The sequence below is a fragment of the Mesoplodon densirostris genome, chromosome 1 (assembly GCF_025265405.1).
Source record: "Mesoplodon densirostris isolate mMesDen1 chromosome 1, mMesDen1 primary haplotype, whole genome shotgun sequence".
Classification (NCBI taxonomy): Eukaryota; Metazoa; Chordata; class Mammalia; order Artiodactyla; family Ziphiidae; genus Mesoplodon; species Mesoplodon densirostris.
In genome coordinates, this window is record NC_082661.1 from 170,219,696 (window position 1) to 170,237,950 (window position 18,255).

Genomic DNA, 18,255 nt, shown 5'->3' on the forward strand with positions numbered 1-18,255 from the left:
TTTCATCGGCACTAAACATTTCCTACTAGCCAGGCCCTTTGCTGGTCCAACACAGCCACTTGCCCTGTCTGAACCAAAAAAAAAAAAAAAAAATGCTGTAAAGGGAGAAAACAGATGTAGAGACATTATGAATACCCCACTGCTATAATGAAGATAAGACAAACCAGGAATGCTGGCATTCACTTAGACCAAAGATTTTCAAAGCACAGGTCTACACAGTCCCCATCACAGTCACAGAGGACTCTGATGACCGGCCAAGAATGGGACCACTGCTGTAGACCACCATTACCTCTCTCTCTATTCCAGGTAGGAGAGAAAACAGAAGCCCTGAAAAAGGAGCAGACATGCCTAAGAATAGTACGTTAACCATGAGCAGAAGAATCTGAAGTCCCACCACCTCCACCAGTGTTTCTTGACCCTGCTGGAAGTCACCAGGGACAAAGCCAGTGACAAACCACAAAAGCAAGGTCCACAGGGTAGCCAGCTCTTTGATACCCTGCAAGGGTGTCCCGGGTGGAAAAATGCAATAAACAAAGGGGTTCTAAACCACTTCACAGGACAGAGAACCACCCCAGCCCCATATTCAAGCCTGTCCTCATGTGGCTCCATCCTTTAGTAATCTCACCACCTTACCTTTCCATACCCCTAGGCCTGCAGGCTCAGCACCAGAGTCTCACAGGTGGAAGGGGAAGGGCAAGGCCTACAGGGGTGCTTCTACATGCTCCTGCTTCCAAGAAAGGTGGCTGCCCCTACTCGCCACATAAAGATAGAGCATGAGGAAGTCCAAGAAGTCCAAGGGCTCATGTGCCAGGGCAGAGAGAAAGAGAGAAAGAGCAGGAGCCTGCTTCGCTTCCCATAGGTAATAATATCCCTCCTTAAAGGCCACCAGGACCCAGCAGCAGGAAACAGGAATCCTGGAACCTAGTTTACAGCCCCTAGCACCAGGCTAGGAGCTAAACAAGTGCTTAGTAAGAATTCCTGACCTGGGACTCATCACTAGTCCTTGGGCTAGGACTAGTGCATGAATAAATGAACGAGCAAAAGAAGACCCAAGGGACTCAAATAACTTGCCCAGGGTCAGAGGAGCAAGCTGCTTCTGCAGACCACCTCTTACTACCGTAATAAGCATTTTTGTTCACCATACCTCTGCCCTTCAAATGTGGCACCTCAATTCATCTTTAACCTAAATGACATTTCTTTGACTAATTCATGATCGATGTTCATGGTGACACAGAAACATATGACTCTCGGACCCAGACCTTGGGAAGAAGTCACAGAGACGGCACAGTGGTAGGCAGGTGGCAGGCATCAGTGCTGTTCACCAAATGTTTCCAGTCCTCTTTTGCTCCCCACCCTGCAGGGAAGTATGGCCATGTGACTGCTTCGACCATTGAAATGCTGCTTCCGGGTGGAAGCTTTAAGAGTCAGAATGAGGTTCATCATGTTCTCTGTCCCGCTGTCCAAGTGACCAGGAACATTTCACTTAATCAGCATGGGTCCCACGGTGAGAGCAACATAAAGCAGACATGCGATGGATGTGGTATAAGAAATAATCCTTTGTTGCTTTAAGCCTCCGAGATTTGAGGATTGTTATCACAGCAAACTCTGATCTATCTAGACAGATATAGGCAATGACTCGCTCCTACTGTGCATGGCAGTGCTGGTCTTCCCATTCCCTGGCCTTAGGGAGACAAAAGCTACATCACCAGTCAGCCTGCTATGTGCCCAGATAGTTGAGATGCTTTCAGAAGCAGGGAACATAAGGGCACCTGCACTGAAGAACTTACTAGTTCCTCTGCGGGCCAGGCTTGTTCAGTGTATTAATCAACTTTATTCACTTCTGAGAGGAAGTCATTATCTAATTAGGTATGAGGAAACCCGGTTCACATTCAGACCTTAAGCAAGTTACTGTGACCTCTCTAGGCCACAGTTTCATCATCTGTAAAATGGGACGTTAACATTATCTACCATACTGTGTCGTTTCACGGATTAAATGAATGAATACAAGTAAAGCTTCTAGAATAGTATGTGGTGTACGTCTCAATCATTAAGTCTCAGTAAACTTAACTATTACTACACATTTTAAAACCAGCAAAGGTTTCCCAGGACCGGCACAATGGCACTTTACAGGCATTGCCAAACTGAATTCTATCTCAGTTGAAGTTAAACAAGTAACAAGTCAAATCCCTGAGCACACAGTAACCTAGAGTGAGACCTCAGGAAATGTTTCCACAACCCAGAGCTTCCAGAACTCCCTGCTCCCTCCCCTCCTTGGGAATTCACTACCACCAGGACCTGCAGGGCAGGGCCCCCTCCTCTCCCACACAGAACACGTGCTTTGTCCTCCCACTCCCAGTCACCGGAAGGGAGGCGCCCTCACCTGTCCTCAGAGATTTGCACAGCTGCCCAGCTGGTAAAGGGGGGAACTTCCCTGGGCAGCCAACCCTTCTGCAGCCCCTTTCTTTCCATGCCCTTTCTTCCTAGAGGCAGCCACAAACCTCCAAATGCACCAGTGGGCTTGAACTCCTGTTTGCCTGAATAATGCTGCTAAGCAGAGATCAAGCTCAGATTAATAAACGCTACAGAGCATCTACTACATGTCCAGCCTCGGTTCTAAGACCACACAGAGCTGACAGCCAGCTGTGAGCCTGGAACAATGCTTGCAACAGCTCCTGGCATCCCACAGACTCTCAACCATGCTTTGTTGAATGAACTGAAGACCATGTTTGGAAGTCCAAGCAGTAGAGTTCAGAGATGTGGGGATGCAATAAGAGGGGAGGGGAAATCCGTCTGGTAGCCTGGGCTTCCAAGGCCTGACCCCCAGACATTATGGATCCTCAGGATGGGACAAAGCTTGGAGACAGCTGAGAGAGGAGCTAGAAGGGCAAATGGGGCCATCATGGAGGAGTATGCGCTTCATCCTGAGGGTGCCAGGGCCCAGGAGGATCCCTGGAAACAAGGGTGCTTTGGCCTTCCACAGGGCTAACTGAATGTAGAGGGGGTGTAGCGGTGCTGGGGTGCTCTGATGGCCTAGGCCCCAGGTTTCCCTTCACCAACAGGGAAGGGTGACTCCAGCACTCTGCAGGCACTAACTTCCCCTAGTTTGAGGTCAAGGGGAAGGGGGAAGGCTACTTTTGAGGATTTGGCAAGCAGCTCCACCCACTCCTATCAGCCCCAAGGCAACCCCCATCTCAGAAGAGAGGAGGACTCCTACGGAGCAGGCCATGGGAGAGAGCACACCTGCAAAGGCTCCAATGCAGTGCCCTGCACTCACGGCCCAGGACGACCTGATGCCCCCAGACCCCAGCGCGCTGCTACACAGCGCCGCAGCCAGCCGCCAGGGCAGTACCGGGGCCAACCATTTCCCGACTCCTCACAGCACCGACCCCTTCTAGCCTGAGACCAACTTCTTCGTGCCTCCCGGATTCGTGTCCCAGCAGTCCCGGTACCCAAGTCCCTACACACACACACACACCCCACACCCACTGGCGGCACCACCACTCCTCCCCGCAGGAGCAGTGGCCCCGGGACAAGCCAACTCCGCAGCCACAGACCCAACTCGACCGAAGCTCCAGTTAGATCAGGAGTCGGGCTGTGCTCCAAAGCATAACCCCAAACGACCAGCACGGAGAAGCTGGATCACCACCTACTCAAACTCCGCCCGCCCCAAACCCGTGCAGGGCAGAGTGGTACACACCGCCGGGGTGGGCGACTTGGAGAACACTCGAGGCGGGGCGGGGAATGGGACCGCCCTCCCCAGTCCGCGCCACCCTCCACCCCTGGCCCGAGCTCCGGGCAGCCGAGGGTTCGTGACGGAACCGAAAGGAGTGCCCAACCCAAGGCTCGAGACTCGGGAGAGGGGCAGAGCCCAGAACGGCGGCGGTCCGACCCCTCCCTCCCCGAGTGCTCCCACTCCCGCCCGGTCGCAGCAGGCACCCGTCCGGGGACACGGACAGGGCGAGGGCGGCAGAACCCCGAGCGCCAGCCGGGTCGCCCGCTGCGGCTCTCACTCCGCCCGGCGCCCGAGTTCGGCTCAGCGGGGTCCGGGCCAAGGCCTCCGGCCCCTCACGGGCGATCTGGGCAAACAAAGCCAGCGCCGCCCGCCGGGCCGCCCCCGGGGCAGGGGCGAGGGAACCGGAGGGACCGATCCTGGACATGGGGAGCAGTCCTAGTCCCCAGAGGGCGCTCAGGGGGATCGGCCTCAGACAATGAGGGGGGCAGGGCCCGACGCTCCAGCGGGGACTCCGCGCTCTACTCACCCGGGCGCGGCGGCGGCGGCGGCGGCGGCGGCGGCGACGACGACTGCAGCGGTGCGGCCGGGCTGGGCCAAGGAAGTTAGAGCAAGTTCGGCGGCGCTGGGCGGGAGGGCGCGACTCAGGCCATCCGAGCGCGGGGCGGGGCGCGGAGGGGCGGGGCCGGGGGCGCGGCGCCCGGCGGCGGCTAAGAAAGGGGCGCCACTTCCCTACGCCGCCCGGCGCGGCCCCGCCTCCACGCCCCGCCCCCACCGCTCGCCCCGCCCCCACCGCTCGCCCCGCCCGGCCTTCCAGCCCGCGCCTGGGCAGAACCGGCGGCGCCCGGTCCCCGGCCCGCCCCTTCGTCCCGCTTTGGGCGGGGCCGCAGGCGGGGGGCGGCCCTGGTCGGCGCTCGCCCCTTGGGTGCGCGGGGCAGGCTGAGCCCGGACCCGCACCCAACGTTTGGGGGCCGGAGCAATACGTGGACGCCACGTCGGCCTTGTCACTGACCCCACCGGAACCCAGCCTGAGAGAAGCGCGAGTTGTGGGTGCCACATCTCGGGGCTACGGGGGTGACCGGGTAGAGAGGTGAGCGCAGGGTTAGAAAAATGGCTGAAGTACTGGAAGGCATTCCTGCCGGGCCTCGGAGACTGGGGATGGGGGTGGGCTTCAAGACTGGGGTAGTAAATTAACATTTATTTCTTTGTAAACCGGCCGGTAAAGACTGGTTGCTTGTAGCCTTCGTGCTAAAAATACCACGCTCTCTTTCGACTGCCTGCCGAGATTTGTCCCTCACCTTCATCCTGACAAGATGGCTGAGAGGATTCTTGCGGGGGGAGGGGGAACAAAAGGTACAGCATACGTCTCTGTGTTAGAGAGGTATTCACACCGCTGGCTGGGCTCTGATGTTAAAAAGGCTGAGCTCTGGGGTCTCAATCCGCCTATCTGAAAAATGAGGCCCAGGCAGGCCTCATTTTTTAATGAGCCTTAAACTCATTCAGGTGGAGGAGGGCTAAGCGGTTTGCTCTGGGGACAGCAGGAAACTCGGATCTGTTAAAATTGGGTCAAGAGACTAGTTGCACCACATTCTAGTAAAAGCAACCAACAGGTTAAGTCCAATGTAAGGAGGAGATCTTGAACTGTTCAGTCCATTCCCAGTTTTTTCTTATTAAGGGGGATGCAGTCTGCTTGTGACACCCCAGGCAGCTCAGAGACCTCCTTGGAGAACCTGTCCATCCATTCATCCTCGAGCAGGTAGTGGGTGCTTGATTGGGCGCCTGATCTGTGGCCAGGCCCTGTTTTGATGCTGAGGATTCAGCAGTAAATGAGACAGCTGAAGCCTCTTGCTACATAAGGCTGATTTTCGGTGGAGGACACATTATTGCAGGTTGAAGTAAATGCTGGGACAAAAACAAAGGACTGGGATAGAGAACAAGAGCCGTTTGTACTTTAGGTGGAGCCAGCAGGGAAAATGTCTTTGAGGAGGTGATGGTGAAATTGAAGTCAAGAAAATGAGGAGATAGCTTTGGGAAAAGCCAAGCAGAGACATTCCAAGTCAAGAACAGTTTGTGCCGAGGCCCTGAGAAAGGTAAGCTGTGAATGTGTGAAGGAGCTGAAAACAAAACAGTGTGGCTAGAGTAGCAAGCCTGGGAAAAAGAACAAGGGGGAAGTGGGCAGGGGCCAGGCCATGCAAGACTGTGTTTAGAAATGGAGACTTTTTATTAAACCATTGAGGGGTTTTATGCAGAAGACTAATGTGTTCTGATTTTCTGCTGTGTGAAAATAAATCGGGTGGGTGGCAGGCACAAATAAAAGCAAGGAGATAATTAGGCTGTTATGGCAGGCCCAGCCAAAACTAATGGTGGTTTGGACCAAATTGGTGGCCACACTAAGGTGAGTAGTTGAAAGATGCTGTTTTGGACATGGACACTGATAGGATGGATGTAGGGGCAGGGAATAGAGAAACCAAAGATAACTTTGAAGTTTCTGGCTGGAGTAAGTGGATGAACAGTGCCTCATTTATTGGGTGGAGTAGCCTGGAGGAAAGGGACTACAGTTCAGGGAGGCACATCAAGATTTTGTTTCAGGGGCTTGCCTGGTGGCGCAGTGGTTAAGAATCTGCCTGCCAGTGCAGGGGACAGGGTTTCAATCCCTGGTCTGGGAAGATCCCACATGCCTCGGAGCAGCTAAGCCCGTGTGCCACAACTCCTGAGCCTGCACTCTAGAGCCCATGAGCCACAACTACCGAGCCCGTGTGCCACAACTACTGAAGCCCGCACACCTAGAGCCCATGCTCCACAACAATAGAAGCCACCGCAATGAGAAGCCCACACTCAGCAATGAAGACCCAACGCAGCCAAAAATTAATTAATTAATTAATTTAAAAAAAAGAATTCTGTTTTAGTCATGTTGAGTTGAGATCCCCGTCAGAGATCCAGTTCAATTGTGCAGTCACTAGGTGCTCAGAAGAGAGGCCTGGGCTGGGGGTGGGGCTTTGGGAGGCATCATTTTAATGATGGTAAACAACTTGGGATCTGAGGGAGTCACCTTGGTTGAGGAGGTAGATGCAGAAGAGGGTTCAAGAGGGACCCAGAGGAGTCAGAGGAGCCAGAGAAGGAAAGAAGACTGAAAAAGAGGCTGGGGAGGCGAAAGGAGAACCGGGAGAGTGCTATGTCCCGGAGACTGACAAAGCAGTGTTTTCAGAAAAGAGTGGTCAGCTGTGCTAGATGCTACTTACAGCCCAGATAAGATGAAGAAAGGGAAGGATCCTTTGACTCTGGCCACATGAATGTCATTGGTGCACATGATAAGGACAGTGTTCCAGGAGTAGTGGGGTGGCAGCCAGACCATGGTAGAGCTATCGTGTTTGGACAGCTTGTCCAACAGGGAACACAGAACAGGGAGAGGTCTAGAAAGGGATGTGGAATCATAGGAGGCTTTGACAGAGAATGCTAGATGACCCTAATAGCCATTCTCCCCCATTTCCTGTATTATAGACTTTCCAGTTCTAGCTGGCCACATGGCTTCCCTGAATAAAAGCAAGTTTCGGGCCTCCCTGGTGGCGCAGTGGTTAAGAGTCCGCCTGCCGATGCAGGGGATACGGGTTCGTGCCCCGGTCTGGGAGGATCCCATATGCCGCAGAGCGGCTGGGCCCGTGAGCCATGGCCGCTGGGCCTGCGCATCCGGAGCCTGTGCTCCGCAACGGGAGAGGCCACAACAGTGAGAGGCCCGCATACCGCAAAAAGAAAAAAAAAAAAAAAAAAAGCAAGTTTCTAGGACTCCCTCATGGCTCTGTGTGGTCATGTGACTCAGTTCCAGCCAACAGGAAGAAAGTGGAGGTGTCCACGTGCAACTTGTGAGAAGTAGCTTTAAAGGGAAGTGGTGTGCTTATCTCAGCCATTGCTCTCTCCTGCTCACTGGAATATGTAAATAGAGCTGCAGCCAGCCTATTCAACTTTGAAGCCATAGCCATGTGTTGAGGATGTTAGTGCAACAAATTAGAATAAATCCGGGTTCCTAATGTTTAGGGAGCCACCGTACCAGCTCTGGGCTATTACCTCTTGATTTTGTATTTGAGAAAAAGAAATTTGTCTTGTTTAATCCTCTGTTTTCCAGTGCTCATAGCCATATCTAATTTTTACTTCTGTTAGGATACAAAGGGTTTTGTTAAAATATGGAAGTTACTAGAGCAGGTTTGAAGAGTGATAGGAATGATGCAGGAGTGATGATTCTGAAGAAAAGGTGGAAGGAGATGTTATGTGAGCATGAATGGTGAGGACACCTCTGGTAGAGGGATGACTCCACCATTATTAAAAAGGGGGGTGTGGAGACAGAGAAGATGTTTCCAGTGAAGGTTGCGATTGGAAAGATGATCATCCACACCTGATGATTTCTGGTTAACCCTGGATGTGAAGGAGGTCATGAGCCTAGAACAAGGAGGAGAGAGTAAGGCCAGCTTTGTGAGTCATGGACCCGATGATGTTGGAGGTCCTGCCAGCCTGAGCAGCCTCAGGGAGACAGCTGCTTTCTGGAGCAGTTGGCCACACTGCTGCAGGGCATGAAGAGGATGAGGGGAGTGCCCACAAAACCGGCAAGGCCTCCACCCCTCCCCAACCAGGCCTCACTGACAGTTACTTATGACACTTGCCTGCCATTTCCAGCTGCCCTTTGAGACCCACCAAGCTTTACCTGACCTTTTAATTTTTTTTATTTTTTTATTTTTTTTTCAGTACGCGGGCCTGTCACTATTGTGGCCCCCCCAATTGCGGAGCACAGGCTCCGGATGCGCAGGCTCAGCGGCAATAGCTCACAGGCCCAGCCGCTGCGCGGCATGTGGGATCTTCCCGGACCGGGGCACGAACCCGTGTCCCCTGCATTGGCAGGCAGACTCTCAACCACTACGCAACCAGGGAAGCCCTACCTGACCCATTTTTACAATAATACGGGGTGGCTTCAGAAAGCATCAGGGACACTCAAAGCAGGGCAGGCCCATTTTCTCTTCCTTTCTTAAAAAGTAAAAAGAATCGCAGTGGTGATCATTTTGAAATGTGTAGAAATATCAGATCACTATGTAATGCACCAGGAACTGCCATAGTGTTGTAGGTCAATTATATACTTCAAAAAGCAAACAAACTCATAGAAAGAGAGATCAGATTTGTGGTTACCAGAGGTGGTGGGGTGGGGAGAAGGGGAATTGGATGAAGGTTGTCAAAAGGTACAAAATTCCGGTTGTGAAATAAAGAAGTACTAGGGATGTCATGTACAACATGATTAATTAACACTGTTGTATGTTACATATAAAAGTTGTTCAGAAAGTAAATCCTAAGAGTTCTCATCACAAGGAAAAAATTTTTTTTCTTTTTCTTTTATTTTGTATTTATATGAGTTGATGGATGTTCACTAAACTTATTGTGGTAATCATTTCATGATGTATGTAAGTCATATCATTTTGCCATATACCTTGAACTTACACAGTGCTGTATGTCAGTTACATCTCAATAAAACTGGAAGAAAAAAAAAGTACAACGTAACCAAAAGACAAAATAAATTAAAAGAATTGAGATATGGACAGTCCCAGCTCATAAAAGGGCTGTATTGTAAACAGTGACTTAGTTTCCGGGCTAGCCCCCAGAACTGTAATTGCCAAGAATATAACTGAATTATTGCACAGACTGTAAGCCTGAGGTATAGATTATGGGAACAAAAAACATTACAAGGAGGGGTATAAGAAAGAAGCTGAGAGTTTCTTCTCCTGGACCTGGAGTTGGCTATAAATTTTCAGTGGAGGGGGGCTTCCCTGGTGGCGCAGTGGTTGAGAGTCTGCCTGCCGATGCAGGGGACACAGGTTCGTGCCCCAGTCTGGGAAGATCCCACATGCCGCGGAGCGGCTGGGCCCGTGAGCCATGGCTGCTGAGCCTGCGTGTCCGGAGCGGAGAGGCCACAACAGTGAGAGGCCCGCGTACTGCAAAAAAAAAAAAAAAAAATTTAAATGGAGGGAGCTTGGCCTTTACCATCCTCTGACTTCCTCCTTACCCTCCTGTCCCAGTCTGGTCCGTATCCCAGTGCTGCTTTTACTCTCGCTGGGCTCCGCTCTGTAGCACCTCTGTGTGTGTATGTGTGTGCGTGTGTGTGTGTACAAGCTGGGGGGTAGGGGGGCGATGAGGGGAAGCAGCTTGAATAGAAGAGGAGCTTGGTGTCCAAGTGCTCCTAATTCTCAGCCTCTGGATCTTGAGCAAAATACTTTACGTCTCTGAGCCCTACTTTTCTTATCTGTAAAGTCAAGATAATAATAAAACCCACCTCACAAGCTTATAGTAAGAATCAAATGAAATAATGTTTATAAAACATGAGCTGGAAGGAGCTCTGTTTGTTTTCTGGGAACCACCAGACAATCAAGGATCTTCACTTTAGTCAGGATGTTTTGGTTGGAAGTGAGAAAAACCTACTCAAATTAGCTTAGACCAAAGGAGGGAAAATTACTGGAAGGATACTCAGGTCACACACAGAATCAAAAGAAGAACTGGAAACCAGATTGACTCTGAACACTAGGGGCTGATCCTGCGGGCTGCCCAGTCCAGGACCCCCTTCCTCTGCCTCTTCTAGTGCTCACAGTTTGCCCCATGTTGGAGATGTGACTCCGAATAGCTGCACTCTAGGTTGGTTTGAACAAATCCCAAGGGAGGCCTCTAATTGGCCCAGCTCTAGTCACGTGCCCAGTCTTGGACCAATCACTGTGGCACGGGAGAGAGGTTTCCGTAACTGAACCAGGTGTAGGTCACTATTCCCATCCCTGTGGTCTGTAGAGCAACACCTATGCCAAAGAGGTGGTGTTGCAGGACCAACATCATAATTCCAGAAAAGTCTTACAGTATATGCCTGGTATTCCTCAGGTCCTAAGTTGTCTCTGAAAGGTTTTAGGCAGAGTAGTAACATTATTACATTTGTGCTTTTAGAAGATCCCTAACGCTGCTTTAGGGAGAATGGATTGGAAGGAGCAAGATTAAAAAATAGGAAGGAAACTGTTACAATGGTTCAGGAGGTTGGTGATGAGATCTAAGAGGTGAACAGATTCAAAATATATTTAGGAGGTAGAATTGAGGGGTGACTGATAGGATTCTGGCTGCATAGATGGTGATGCTGTTTACTGAGACCAGGAATCCAAGTGACTGTGTGTGTGTGTGTTTCGTGAGGGGTGACAACTTGGACCTCTTCTGTTTGAGGTGTCTCTGGACAGAGAAAAGAGGTCCAGTTTGCTGTTTGAAGTTCAGGCAAGACCTCTAAGCAAAAACTGTACATTTGGGAGTTGTATTAATGAAAACTTGTGTTCAGCTCCTGTAACATCAACCCAACCACATTGCTTTGCCTAAATGGGGTTTGTTGCTCTTTGCTGCTATACTTATTGAAAACTCTGACATAACACAAAGTCTGAAGGTAAGTAGAGTAAGGCTGGTCAGCAGTTCCACAGTCATTCAGGTCCCAGGTCCACTCTGTCAGTCTGCTCTGGCTCTTCTTACTGGGAAGCTTGCATCCTCAGAGCCAGCCGTGGTCATACAATGGCTGCTCCAGCTCCAGCTTCCTACCTTCATTCCATATAGGCAGGAGAAAGAGCAAAAAAGGATGAAAGAGTAGCACCTACGTTAGGACAGCAAAACTTCCCCAGAAATCCCTGCCGACTGCTGCTTATGCCTCATTGGCCAAGTCGGTCGCATGGCAATCCATAGCTCCACAGGAGGCTGGGAAATGTAATTTTTAAAAATTAGGTTATATATGTTATATATATTTTACCACAATAAAAAAAACAACATTTTAATGCTAAAAAAAAAAATTAGGTTCCGAGCCTGTTTGAAAGAAAGAAGAGGAGAATGATTACTGAGAGAGCTGCACAGAGATGATGATTAAAACCATGAAAGTATTGGAAATTATCCTGGGACTGGGAGTTGAGAAGGAAAAACGACAGAGGCAGAATTCTGATGAATGTGGAGACGACCAGGAAGAGAAAAAGGAGAGGGATTAAGGAGCCTGAGAAAGAGCAGCCAGTGAGATAGGAGCAAAGCCAGAAGGATGGTGTGTATGCAAGTCAAGGGAAATGAATGTTTCAGGAAGGAAGGAGTGGCCCCCAGTTTCCAGTGCTGCAAGGAAGGCTGCAAGACAAGGCTGAGGAGTGACCACAGGTGTCGGGAGCTTCAGAGAGCTGGGCCAGTGGATAGTTGGGTCACAAGCCTGTTAAGTGGGCTGGAGAATAAATGAGGATCAGAGTGAGGTCTTTAGCTGGAAGATGATGAGGGTAAGAGGCTGAGGGGAGAGGTTTGTTTATTTAAGAAAGGAGAAACTTGAATATGTTTAAATGATGTAGGGAAGAGGCAGTAGAAGAAGAGAAATTGAAGAGTCTGAAGGAAAAAAGATGATGCTTGCTGGAGAAGGTGGGAAGGATTGGGGTTCAGAACAGGAGGGCAGCCAAAGACTGGAGGACAGATGGGCCTCCATGGAGACAAGAGGATGGGGGAAGAGCTGAGTGAGATGCGGATGTTTGTGGGTTTAGTGGGGGTTCCTGAGTGAAGGCTTCCTTTTTTTTTCTGAAAATAGGAGGAATAGGTCACCTGTTTAAGGAAAGTAGATGTTTGGTGGGATCCAAGGATTTCAGAGAAACTTAGTAGAAAATGAGAGAGGCTTCTGAGGAGGGGCAGACAGAAGGATTTGAGGAAGGATTGGGAGCCCAGGTGAGGATGGCGAACCAGAGTCAGAGTTACAGCTCAAATGGCACAGCCTTCATCAGTCCTCAGCGGCTGGGGTAAGTCCAGGTGCAGAGAGCACAGACAGTAGGATTGATCAAAGTTTGAGGGTTTGCTAGAAAGGCATGATAGAAAAACAATAGTGCAGAGGATTGAAGAATATTGGAAAGAAAGCACTGAGGTGACGTATCATGAGTCGTGGGTGGTAGGGGAGAGAAGTGACAGTGGAAGGGCCAGTAGATGGGAAGAAAGGAGAAGGTAGGGGTGAGGCAGGAGGGCCCTCATTGACCGCAGAAGACGGGAATTGTTGCACGTGGCTACGGTCAGACAGAGGGATGTATCCACGGGAGTGAGTGATCAAGATGAAATGAAGGAATCAGTGGCCCTTGCAGTGAGGAAGTCGGGGCCAAGAGGCCAGTGGGAGGATGGGTCACCCCATGAAGTATGGCAGGACTTGGCTGAGCCAGGTGCTAACGTCTTTGGTAGACCTTTCACTCCGAGCTGTTTTGAATTGATGTTGCCTTTCTTGAAAAGATCAGGGAGCCCTAGAGAAAGGTGAACAGCAAAGAAATTAATTTCTTGGCCTGTCATCCAATGCCTGCCCTGTTTGTTCCAGAACCATCTATTTTTTTAAAAATCTGCATGTCTTCCTTGGTGGCACAGTGGTTAAGAATCCACCTGCCAATGCAGGGGACACGGGTTTGAGCCCTGGTTCGGGAAGATCCCACATGCCACGGAGCAGCTAAGCCTGTGCCCCACAATTACTGAGCCTGTGCTCTAGAGCCTGCGAGCCACAACTACTGAAGCCCGAGCACCTAGAGCCCACTGAAGTGGGAAGCCACTGCAGTGAGAAGCCCGCACACCGCAGTGAAGAGTAGCCCCCGCTCGCCTCAACTAGAGAAAGCCCGCGCACAGCAATGAAGACCCAACGCAGCCAAAAAAAAAAAAGAATAAATAAAATAAATGGAATTTTTAAAATGTTAAAAAAAAATCTGCAATTTTCCAAGGGCTTCTTGCTCCGATTTGCATCTTCAGCCTCAGCCCTGAGACCTCTGTCCTCAGACAGTGTCCCCTACCACACTATAAAGATTTGTGATAGGAACCCATGTGTTAGCACAAGACACAGTGGAGCATACTTTAATGATGGACGCCAAGACTCTTATAGATGATGGTGACAAGGAGTCTTATCTCCCCTTAGTTGTCCAATCCATAAATTGAAGGTGGGAGGGAGAGGACAGTTGTTTAGTAGGTAACCTCCCAGAGCCCTTCTAACCCTGACTGCCTGTGAGTCAACCCTACTGTAATTTCTCCAAATGGAAGAAGATGGTTTTGCCAGAGAAGGAAGTCCAGATGTGGCCAATAAGACATCAGAGGGAGGAGGCCAATCAGAGGTTAAAAGCAAGGTCAGACTGCCTAGGTTCAACCCCAGCTTTGCCCCTGAAAGCACTGTCCACCGGGGGAACTGTGGACTATGTGTAAATGTGAAAATCACTTGACAGTGAAAAGTTATTTCTTCTGAAATAATCTCATGTGAACTGACTTTCACAGAGCTATGCATTTGTAGAACAAATGTGGAAAGTAGGCTCAGAGAGAGTCACTCTCCGCATAAGTGGTAGAATCAGACGTGTTAGCTTTATGTCCAGACCTTTGTGTCTCAATCTTCCACCCAAGACTGGAGAGTCATGAACACACGGATTTGGGGGTCCACTAAGCCCCTGGGACCCTTATGTTCAGGCCCTGCCAGGAAGGACCCTGATAGGAACCCCTAGGAAGGGGAGAAAGAGGCACCTGCCCCCCCCCCACCTGAAGCAGAGCAGAGCACAGGTGGATGCTGCAGGCATCACAGGTGCCTCTGCCTGTCCCCCGCACGGCTCTGGGGACTTTTCCCTGGTCCCGTGGGAGAACCTGGCCTTCCCTGGGGAGCAGTGTGGGACAGCTGCTGCCGCATGCACACACTGCCATCTAGAGGCAGCCGGCTGAACTGAGTTTACGGAGCCACAGCTGGGTGTGTTGGGGCAGGAGAAAAGGGCTTTCAGTCTTGGTCTGAAGATTCCTTCCTGGAGCAGTTGTTCTCCTGGCTCCCTCTTCTAGTTACCCACTCGGGCAGCACCACATATTGTAGTGGCAGGACCACGCCCCTACTCCTCTGAGTGTCCTGATCTCCCCTCCCTGTAATTGTTGCTGCTCTTCCCTGCGCCCCCATCTCCACAGGGTCTCTGAGGTCTCTGCTGTTCCTGTGTCTTTAGATGCCTTCCCTGGCCACACTTCATGTTTATCACCAGACTTGCTCTCTCTCCTGAGCCCCAGCCCCAGTCTAGAAGGAAAATCTGATCCCATCATCCCCTTCCCCCAGACCATGAGAAGTTCATTTCACTGAACATTCTTCAGAGGCCGACCACACCTGGTCACTATGACCACATCTGAGCAGGTCGCTGTAACCACATCTCTGACCACAGGCCTCCTTCACACTCGGTGACCGAGTCTGTCACCTCTAGTGTAGTGGTGACCACACAGACTGCCCTTCAGGACCAGGTGTTGGAATCTGATAGGAGGGAATTGCCCCGGGCAGAAGGGAGCTACCTCAGTCAGGGTTCTGGGGCCCAAAGCTCACAGATCCCCCTTTGCTCATTTCTGGACAACTCATGAGTGATCCCGGCTCCAGCCTCCCCATGGGGTCAATTGAGGCCTCCCTTGGAATAACCTCACAGTTCAATTTCTCCCCCCACCCTGTCCTGCTTCCCTCACTTCCTGCACGTAAATCTCCAGATCAGCTTCTGTTTTCTGTGCACTTAGCCTCAGCACATGTCATCACCTGAGCTCAGAACATCTTTTGCCCATTCCTTTTGCCTGTGTGAGAACACTCGGGGAAGTAGAAACTAGCCAGCTTAGCCCCTCAGCCAGGCTCTTGAGGAGAACGGACCTGGGTGTCCCCATGTCACCAGCTCCCAGAGGGTCACTCATGCTCTGGCACCAGTGTCTCACTTTGTTTCTCCTGCTCCAGCTGCTTCTGGCCAACTGGTCCCCAGCTTCCCCTTGGGCCCTGCCTGAGGTCTGCCCACTGTCTCCTCTGTGAGTCTTCAGCCCTTGCCCCCTTCATCTCTCAGAGAGGCACATTTATGTACCCCAAGAGTGAGATGCTGATTGCTTTGGTCAGCTGTCACCATCCACATCCCTTCTTGGGCAGAACTTTTGTGCCAGCCTTGCAGGTTGGCATGCCTTGCATGTCTGGCCAACCCATGAGGTCCTGACTCAGAGTCCAGGACCCACCTCTGGTCCAGTCACTCTGCCCAGGATGGAGAGTTGGGGGAACAGAGCTCTGGTGAGGCCAGAGCTGCATGACCAGCTCTCTGAGCTCCCCAGGAGAGGGCAGTGATGGGTGGCAAATGGGCACATAGTGTCATGCCTGTCGAGTTTGCTGCGAGGGCTGCTGACTTGAGATAATAAACAAATTTAGACCTACACATTAGCATTTGTGATTTTCGGTATGAGTTTCGGTATGAGTATGCAGATCCGGTTTTGTGATGATTATATTCTTATTTGTCGGTTTTTAAATGTGTTTGAAACATTTATGAGACTGAAGCATTAGAATTGGGAAGAGTGCAATTGATTACATTTAACTTCAATTGTTCAGGGAAATCTACTTTGTTAAAATTATAAAAAGTCAACTTGTTGGTTGTAGGAATAGTATGTGACTATTTAGAGAAATGTTAACTGTTTCAGTTTTCCTACATTGCACGTGAGACAAGGTGCGGAGTTGGCTATGTTTCTCTGTGGGTAAAGAGCCCCTTGGGCATTAAAGAGCAGCTGTGGGGAGCCCATGGGGTGCTGGGAGCCAGTCCAGGGAGCGGGACCTTCACTGTCTATGCACCAGGAGGTGGGAGGGTGTCTGCCCTGTGCTCTGCCCCATGGCCCAGCTGGGGCCGGTGAGGGGCCTGACCCTGTGCACTAGGGTGAGGGGTTCACTGCTGGTGGCCCCCAGCCCTCACCCCACATAGGCCCAAAGTTACCCCAAGGTTCTCTTGAGTCACAAATGTTGGGATAGAAATGAGAGCCAGATAAGGGCAGCCGAGGCCTCTGCGTGGCAGATGCTTCAAAGGCTTTCTGCTTGAAAGGGCAAGCCTCACGGCCCACCCCAGGAGCTGGCTGTGTCTCCAGGCCCAGCTCCCCAGCCCCTCCTGTCCAGAGGGCGCTGGCCTCCTCCTCCTTTTGAGTATGACCAGTGCTGGGGTAAGGGCCTGGTAGCAGAACTGGCCCTCTGTCCCCCTAAACAAGCACAGTCAGGAAGGGCACAAGGAAGGCCCAGTGCCAACTGGGTCCACTGTCAGGGAGAGCAGCTCTCCCAGCTGCTTATCTGAATTTGCATTCCTCTCCAGGCCTCTGCCTATGCAGGCCCACAGGGCTTCCCTGGCTCCTCAAACCATACTGATTTAATAGAGCTTAATGTGGCCCAACTTTCATGCCACATCTATAACCCTCTCTGAGGGGCTGAGGGTGAGGGCACAGAAAAACTTTTGATCAGTGAATCAGATATGGAGGTTTACTAAGTGCATAGGATAATGCTATTTTATTACTTTGTTTAAAATATTTAATTAGTTAATGCAGTCACATGTATTAAAGTTCAAAAGGGCATTAAAAGGGACATTTTCCTCTCACCTGTGTTCCCAGCCACCAGTACCCTATTCCTAGAAGCAAATACTGTTACTGGTTTTTCATGTATTTTCCTATCAATATGTTATGGCAGACACTGTTGGTTGAACCTTAAAATCCATTCTGTTTTCTTTTTTTAGGGATAGAGTCACCAAAGTTTGGCAACATATAAAGCCATCCATGAGAAAGACTACACTTCCCAACCACTCTTGCAGTTAAGTACAGGCATACCTCATTTTATTGAGCTTCACTTTATTGTGTTTTTTACAAATTGAAGGTTTGTAGGAACCTGCATCAAGCAAGGCTATAGGTGCCATTTTTCCAACAGCATTTGTTCACTTTGTGTCTCTGTATCACATTTTGGTAATCCTCGCAATATTTTAAATTTTTTCATTATTATTAGATTTGTTATGGTGATCAGTGATCTTTGATGCTACTATTGAAAAAAGATTATGACTTGCAGAAGGCTCAGATGATGGTTAGCAATTTTTGGCAATATTTTTTAATTAAGGTATGTACACTGTTTTCTTTGACATAATGCTACTGTACACTTAACAGACTACAGTATAGTGTAAACATCACTTTTATATGCACTGCAAAACCAGAAAAGTCATGTGACTCGCTTTATTGCTATATTTACTTTATCGCAGTAATCTGAAGCTGAACCCACAGTATCTCCAAGGAATGGATGTATGGCCCTTAGTCCTGGCCAATGGGATGTGAGCAAAAGTGATATGTGCTTCTTCCAGGTCATACCTTAAGGGAAAGAAGTATGTTTAGCATTTGACAAAATTCAACATCCTTTCATGATAAAACTCAACAAATTAAGTATGGAAGGATTATTCCTTACCATAATAAAGGCCATATATGACAAGACCGTAGCTAACATCATACTCAATGGTATAAAGTTAAAAGCCTCTCCTCTGAGATCAGGAACAAGACAAGGATGCCCACCATCACCATTTCTATTCAACATAGTACTGGAAATCTTAGTCATAGCAATTAGGCAAAAAAAAGAAATAAAAGTCATCCAAATCAGAAAGAAAGAAGTAAAAGTATCTCTGTTTGCAGATGACATGATATAGAAAACCCTGAAGACCACCAAAAAAACTGCTATAACTGATAAATGAATTCAGTAAAGTTGCAGG

General features: G+C 50.0%; 1 protein-coding gene and 1 long non-coding RNA gene across 3 annotated transcripts in view; one reads left to right on the forward strand and one right to left on the reverse strand.

Moving 5' to 3' along the window:
• Nucleotides 1–4,355, reverse strand: part of TSPAN14 (tetraspanin 14) — a 56,281-nt gene extending 51,926 nt beyond the window's left edge. For both annotated transcript variants that reach the window (XM_060091684.1, XM_060091679.1), the window contains exon 1: nucleotides 4,260–4,355. The gene's annotated coding sequence lies outside the window, so the exon portion shown is untranslated. The remainder of the gene's footprint in view (nucleotides 1–4,259) is intronic.
• Nucleotides 4,356–4,634: 279 nt separating this feature from the next.
• The window catches only part of LOC132497890 (uncharacterized), a 41,543-nt gene continuing 27,922 nt past the window's right edge, over nucleotides 4,635–18,255 (forward strand). Inside the window, exons 1-3 of the long non-coding RNA XR_009533639.1 lie at nucleotides 4,635–4,820; nucleotides 5,686–5,820; nucleotides 17,248–17,321. This is a non-coding gene — a long non-coding RNA (uncharacterized LOC132497890). The remainder of the gene's footprint in view (nucleotides 4,821–5,685; nucleotides 5,821–17,247; nucleotides 17,322–18,255) is intronic.